Here is a 7,734-nt window from a genome sequence, read left to right on the forward strand (position 1 = left end):
TCTATCTATCTATCTATCTATCATCTATCTATCATCTATCTATCAATCATCTATCTATCATCTATCTATCTATCTATCATATATATATATATATATATATGAGAGAGACAGACAGACAGACAGACAGAGAGAGACAGAGAGTCTTTCTGAGATAGGATTTCCCTGTAGCCACAACTGGCATGGAACTCACTATGTAGACAGACTGGCCTAGATATCACAGGGATCTTCTTGTCTCTGCCTCCTGAGTGCTGGGATTAAAGACTTGCCACCACACCCTGAAAGAACTGTTAATATTTTTGTTGCCTTAAAAAAGGCATTTCATCTTGGCAATGTAGAAGAAGGATGAGTTTGAACAATTGGCTGATTAAGGTCAAAGCATTAATTTACTGGAAAATAAATACTTGTCTAAGTGCAGACATAGCAGCGTTTTGTGTGCATGTGTCTGTGTGTGCCCATGTGCATACATGTTATGCCCCCACATGTGTAGCACTACTTCTCCCTCATAATAAAGATCTGCCTTGATTATAATGCCTTGTAAAATTTTTCCATAAGATTACATTCTGAGTAAAGGATTTGAAAGCACTCATTCATAATGTGGCATACTCAACTGTCAATCTAAATGAGGATCTTGTTCTTTTATATGGAAATCCAGCAATGAGATTTTGAAAAAAAAAAATCTTCTGCTGTTCTTTGTAGGGAGAGTAGCAAAACCAAGGTGTAAAATCTTAATTTTTTTAATATTATGATATCAAAGGGTAAAAGGTGGATTATTGTCACCTTAGCTGTGACTATATATGGTTTTATCACTTTGAGCCACAACTCTAATATTAAAATGTGCCTTTGTATTTCATCAAGAGCTAAGCAATTAAGCCTGCATTTTTGATGTACCATAATTGTCATAGTGTGACATTGTTCTGATGATAATGTTCATTGATCATTCATAATGCAGCTACAGAGACCATGAGTCAAGTACAAATCAACACCTCTCCTTACTTTACATGTAGCAAAGCACTTCGTCTTCAGATTGATAATCTCTGCTCACAGCTTAATCTTCAACTGTCAGAATTTTTTTGCTTTAATTTCCATCTGCTTTCTTATCACCAACCTTTCAACTCTCATAAAACGTCATATAGAAACAATCCAAATACCATGACAGGGATGGAACTAGGGGAGCTTTTAGCGTCTCTGATTTGAAGTTTTTCTAATGTCTGCTTTGAGAAAAAAACTGACGCTCAGGCCTAGGACCAACAACAAATAGTGACCAACTGTTTCATTTGGGAAATGAGGGTGTTGGCCAGGCCACACCTTGTCCTGCAATCAGAGTGCTCACAGACCCCCTGTGTAGTGCTTATACTTTCATACACAACTTTTTTTTTCTTTTAGCTTTTAAAATTTCATACATTTCCCCCTCAAATCCAGAGCCTCCTCCCCATCCATGCCTCCCCGTATCCCTCACCGAACCAAACCCTATGCATTCTGTCATACAGGCTGAGTCCTATTCATTCAGGTGTTCATACCCAAGTGTCCTTCAGTGTAAATGCGTCCACTGGAGACAAGTCAGCCCATCCAGTGGCCATATATAAGTCATGCTCTCCCTTCCCCAGCAGCAATCTGTCTTAAATAGTTTTTAATCTAGTGCTGGCCCACCACCTATTTTTCACCTCCCCTTTGGGCTCTTGTTTCATTGAGCTGACATTGGTCCCGCACTTGACACTACCGCTGCCACAGGCTCATGTGAGCAAGCCTCCAGTGGCCTGGAAGCCTCCACCTCCCTGTAATCATGAAACTGTACTGGCTCTTACAATCTTTCTGCCTCCTCTTCTGCAATGGTCCCTGAGTCATGGGTGGGTGAGGTTCCACATAGGAGTCCCATCCTACACTCTGCAGACTCTTATTCTCCAAAACATAGCCAGATGTGGCCTTCTGTGTGCATCACACTCCGATGTACAAGGGAGCCTCACTGGTGACAGTTGAGGGGTACATTAGCCCTCTGTCTACCCCTTATCTTGCTATGTTCCATGGGCCTTAGTTGTAGATATTTGACTACAAATGTGTCACCTAGTACTGGTCATCTCCCAGATGTAAGTTCTTTGTTGAACACACTCTTGAACACAAACATCATGGAGACAGTAGTTAGATGCTATTCAGACACATTTCAAATTTCTAGTCTAAAATATGGTAATTTCAGTGATTCTCTCCTGTATCAGCTTCTCTAATCTAGAATTACAATTTGGGGGTTAGGGTGGGCCTTGGAGATGTTTATTTAATGTTTGGGTAGAAGATGGGAAGTGGCAGTCGTTACTGTCTGAAGGTTGGTGTAGGGTAGCAGGTGCCTGTGAAACTCAGATGCTGCCACTGAGCTGACACTTCTCCTCGACAGGAGCAGTTGGGGCTGTGGCCCCTCCAGGTCCTCTCACTGCTTCAGCTTCTCCAGGTCCCAGGCTGGGTGTGTGTATCTATAACTAAAGGACACCAGATTCTAAACCAAAGACAGTACCACTAAGATTGGAGACACGCAGGGTTTCCTTCTGCCCTCCCATTTTTCTCCATCGTCCTTGGCTTCAACTGCAACATTTTCTGACTGTGAACTGTGCTGACATACAGAAACGTCAGGGTCATTGCCAAATTCAACAAGAACTTCCCACAGTCTTCTTTTTTCTTTGTCCACAATGTACATTCTAATTATCCATGTAACTCCCAGGGGCTCTGCTTCTCTAATAACCTCCCACCAAGTACCATTATAGAGGCCAAGTTCTAGCTACTGGTTCTCTTCAGCTGATAGCCAAGGAAGGAGCACATGGTATCCACCCTTCTCTTCATGCGAATGAGTTGACATGCTTCTATGACCAGAGAGAAAAATCATTGCCTGTTGCTGCCTCACCTGAAAACTCAGAAAGCAGTCTCACAGCATTTAAAGTTTACAAAAGTTAATCCACAGGAACTTGGTCATATGTTTGACATCTCTGCTGTCTCAAGTCATTGCCTTTTCTCTAAATCCCAAGAGTGAATTATTTCTGAATAAAAATGCACCTTGTTTCTTTACCATACATTCTCACAGTGTACCCATCATCCAAACCAGTGAGGAAGGAGATACAATCACTGCAGGTGAAGAGGTTTTATCTCTTCTCTGCACGTTACTCTTCATATGGCTCCTTGTTGTTTCCAGTTCTTCTGTCCCCTAGGAAGCTCTGCACAAGTTCCTCATTCTCAAGGGTTCAGTAATATAGACATTACAGGGTTGAGAAGGTGCCACATGATCACCAGTCTGTGTATGAAATGGAAAATGATCCGAGTTCCCTGGGCAAGCAGGAACCTGGAATGTTCTTATTGACTGGCCTAGGACCAATGCCAGACCAACATAGTCAGATGCAACTTTTGAAACAAAGGTCAAGCAGGTAGCTAAGAGAAGGTCTTCCACATTCAGAGCTACATGTCTCCATGTAGTCTTGGAAAGAATGATAAAATCTGCCCAAGTAAAGGAAGATAAACTACTGTACTTACAGATTAGAAGAGACAAGGCAGAGATTTTTGACAAAGATGATGCTTATAGCACACTCAAAATGCAGTCAAGTCACCTATAGGAATCTTGACAGAAGATGTGGGATGCTGGCCAGGCAGTAATTGACAGACAGGACTGCAGCTTATGGAGGGGTAAGGGAAACAAATGTAATGGCATAGCAAGCACCACTGAGGAGGCAACAGAGAGATTTTCTTATGCACTTAGTGCTTACTGAGTGTACCAGCATGAGCACTGCAACAGCTTATAAATTTGGATGAACTAGTACTTACATACTAGTAGTGTTCCTGGAAAAATAACTCAGTGAGTATGCTGGATAGCTTTAGTGTCAACTTGACACACCTGGCTTGAGGGAGGCTCAATTGGGGAATTTCCTTCATTGGACTGGCCTGTGGCCATGTCTGAGGGGCACCTTCTTGATTGTTGAGTGATGTGGGAGGGCCCAGTCCACTGTGGGTGGTGCCACCCCTGGGCAGGTGGGCCTGTGTTGCAGAAGAAAGCAGGCTGAGCAGGGGCCAGGAGTGCAAGCCAGTAAGCAGCATTCCTCCAAGGCCTGTGCTCCAGCTCCTGCCTCCAGTTTCCTGCCCTGAGTTCCTACCTTGGGCTCCCTAATTAACTGTGATCCAGGAGATGTAAGCTGAATAAACCCTTTCCTCCTCAAGTTGGTAGTGGTCAGAGTGTTTTGCCACAGCAATGAAGAAACAAACTAGGACAGAGGGAAAATGATTTTTTTTTCATTTTTTATTTCCTACAGGACTATTATAAGATTTTATAAGCATATTTATCTTCTATTATGTTCTCCCATTGGTGTTATCTAATAAGTTGCATTTTCCATCCGTAGTCTGTTTAGTGCTGCATACTTGGGGAAATTCTGGAGTCATAAATAAGTAGTATCCTTTCTTTTAAAGACTTCACACTCTATTGACAGGCAGTAGAGGGAACCAAGATCACTGAAAGTAAATAAAATGAGAAATAGATAGAATTGGAGGGTAAAGGAAGCAAACCAAGGGCAGAGCTCTTCATTTGCAGTTGAGAATTATCACTTACCCTTTACATCTGTTCTGTGCCCCAAGGAGGTAATGCTGTAGACACAGTTGTCTGGGCTTCCCTGCCCTCCTGTTTTCAGTTGGGATCATTCCGCTAAAGATCCCAGCAGGACAGCAGAGGATTTGAAGAAGTGTGACTACAATATGATTTCTGCTTCCATCTCCCTCTCTGTCTGCCAGGGAGGATTCATCTGCTGCTTGTTCTGCTGAAGCCTTGGGGCATGTTCAGCAGCACCTCACAAACATCTGCATGTGTAGGGGATACCCTCTGTTGCTTTAGGCTGAGGGGCTCTAACTTTACTTGATGCTAATCTCTGTGTTTGACCATATGTTTTCTGCTCCTATCTTGCCCACACCTCTGTATAGCTAAAATAATTTTAATTTACCATTGAATACATTGAATCTATAATGTGCCTTGGACTCTGAGGTATAAGGAAACTAACAATGTTGAGTGTTGATTATGTTCAGAACACATATGTAATTTAATTTAATGTAATAAACATTATTTTATTTGTTTATCATAAATAGCCTACAGAGTTTGAACCCCATTTTGTTAATTTAAAAAACAAAGGAAATTAGCACTCAGAAAGTTTTAGTTCAGTATTTAAAGTTGTATTCCTAAAATTAGTACACTTGGAGACTGTAACCCAGTTCAAAATCCACATATACTTAATCATGTCACATTAGGTAGAAAAGGATCGAGTATTAGAAATAGGTCAAAATATGAAAACCAGAACCAAAGTAAGTACTGCTGATGACATTCTCTCTACAGAGTGAAGGGATCTGGTAGCAGACTCTACCAAAGAACCACTGGAGAGAGGAGAGACCACTAATGCAAGGGCTGTGGAAGCCTTTTTTTCTGAACTGCTTGTGTCAATTCTATCATAAGACAAAGAAGATGTGGTTACAGCAGTACGCACAACTCCTCAGAAGGCAGTGTTATTTTAGAGTCATACATCATGGGAGGTTCATAATAGTTCATGATTCTTGCACCCTTTAAAATTAAAATTAAGAACCAGGGCAACAGCAATAATGTCTTATCTTTGCAGCTCTGTGATTGAGTGGGTAGGAGAGTGGTGATGGTGGTGATAAGGAAGTATAGTATTGTGTTTTCTTCTCTAATTTTAGGAAAATTTATATCTAACATAAGGCTTTGTAATCACAGTTGTTAGAGAATATCAAGTTTCACCCCAATATGATAAAACGACATGGAAAATAATACAAATGGTTCTTTCATGAATACAAATATTTCTTACATATAAAATCCCTTGTGCTCCAACCTGCTATGAAATCTTGGAGAATATATGGAAAATCAATAAGGTTAATATACATGCAGATTTTGGAAAAAAAATGTAGAAGTTATTGAGAGGCAAATTTCAGCAACAAAAATCTCGAAACTTGGTTCAGGAAACAATTGCAAGAACTTCTAAAGTTAAAGAATTTTTAAGGCCAGCAATGTAATTCTTTATAGGCAAATCTACCTATAGGTTTCTGTGAAAGGGCTGACCTGTATCATTAGACCTAAAACAAGGTAAGTAAATGAAAAATACAAGGGTTTGTGGCAATGGCATATATATATATACATATATGCATATGTTTACATATATAAGCAAATTTATTTAGTTACTGCACTTTATAAAATCTCAAGAAGGGCTAGGAGTTAAGCTCAGTGGTAGAGAGTGCATCCTTAGCAGGGGAGAGGCCCTGGGTTCAATCTCCAGTTCCCCCAAAATAAACAAGCACATTGAACAAAATGAAGATAGCTTAAAATTTTCATCAGCAGCGTGCTTTGCTAATTCTCACTTGATATATATTTTGAATTTAAGTATACTATTTTATCCTAGATTTTAATTTTAATGCTTTTTCACTAACAGGATTGGAACTAATGGTGACAATGCAGTAATTTCCTAGCCAAAAAGAAGTTTTGCCTGCAGGGTTGGTATCACAAAGATTAAAGATTTTTTATTAAAATAAATTGAATGTTGCTGTGATGTTTTATATGATATCTGCGTTTTGTAATGAAACCAGCAGATAGAATGTGAATATTGAGGTAAAGAAAAGCAGTATTTATAATATCCATGGAAGACTTGTGTAAATCCTGGCATTGTAATTAAATTTCTCTGCAAATTCCTGACACACACTGCTGTTCAAAGCTGTTCATGATGAAGCCTCTCCAGTGGTGTCAGTCTGAACATTGTAGGTAAATTAACAGTAAAGTATCAGGAAAAGAAAATGGAGTCCAGAGTTGGAGAATCTGGTCTGAAGCAAAAGCTCTGTATTGTCCTGGTGGTGGACTTGGGGCAAACCACTCTGAGTCTTTGAGTGACTTATCCTCATGTGTGTGATGCTGGATGAGGACATCTGTTTCACAGGTTGTCATAAAAATCAAGAGAAGTAATAGATGAGACCATGACTAGAGCATTTCTTTGTTGGAGTCAAGAAATCTAGTGTTACCAAGCCGGGAATTGTGGCACGTGCCTTTACTCCTAGCACTCGGGAGGAAGAGGCAGGCAGATCTCTGTGAGTTCAAGGCCATCCTGGTCTATGTAGGGACTTCTGGGATAGTTGAAGCTACAGGGAGGCCCTGTCTCAAAAACAGTAACAAAAAAAGAAATCTAGTGTTACCAAATGTCTGTTCCCTTAAAACAACAAATCTGTACAGCATGTGTTTTTAATAGTTTTACAAACATATAACAAACGGTAGCAATCAGAAAATAAATATAGGAAGCCAAAAACTTGGAGCTAGAGGTTGAAGAAAAGTTGAATTTCATATCATATCTATATTAGGAGTTTTTCATGGTCATAGAAACATATTTGACAGAAATAACATTAAAGGAAAGGTATTCTTTGACTCAAAGGTTTCAAGAGTTTCAATCCATCATGGCAGGAAGGCATTGTGGAGGAGGAGTCCATGGCAGGGGCTGTGTGGTAGGCACTGTGCACATCATAATGACTAGGAACGAGAGAGAGAGACAGGAAGTAAAGGCTGGGTGCAACCTCAAAGACTCACAGCTGGTGGCCTTGACTTAGACTACAGCCAGTAGAGCCCTGGTACAGCAGATCTAGATGCCAATGCCAGTGCATTTGTTCCTAGGAATCTAAGAAAGTCCCTTCACTCAAAAATGGCTTGATAGTAAGGAAAAATCATTTTCTCTGGAAACCCACATTTGT

The sequence above is a fragment of the Nannospalax galili genome, unplaced genomic scaffold (genome assembly GCF_000622305.1).
Source record: "Nannospalax galili isolate Female #2095 unplaced genomic scaffold, S.galili_v1.0 scaffold891, whole genome shotgun sequence".
Lineage (NCBI taxonomy): Eukaryota > Metazoa > Chordata > Mammalia > Rodentia > Spalacidae > Nannospalax > Nannospalax galili.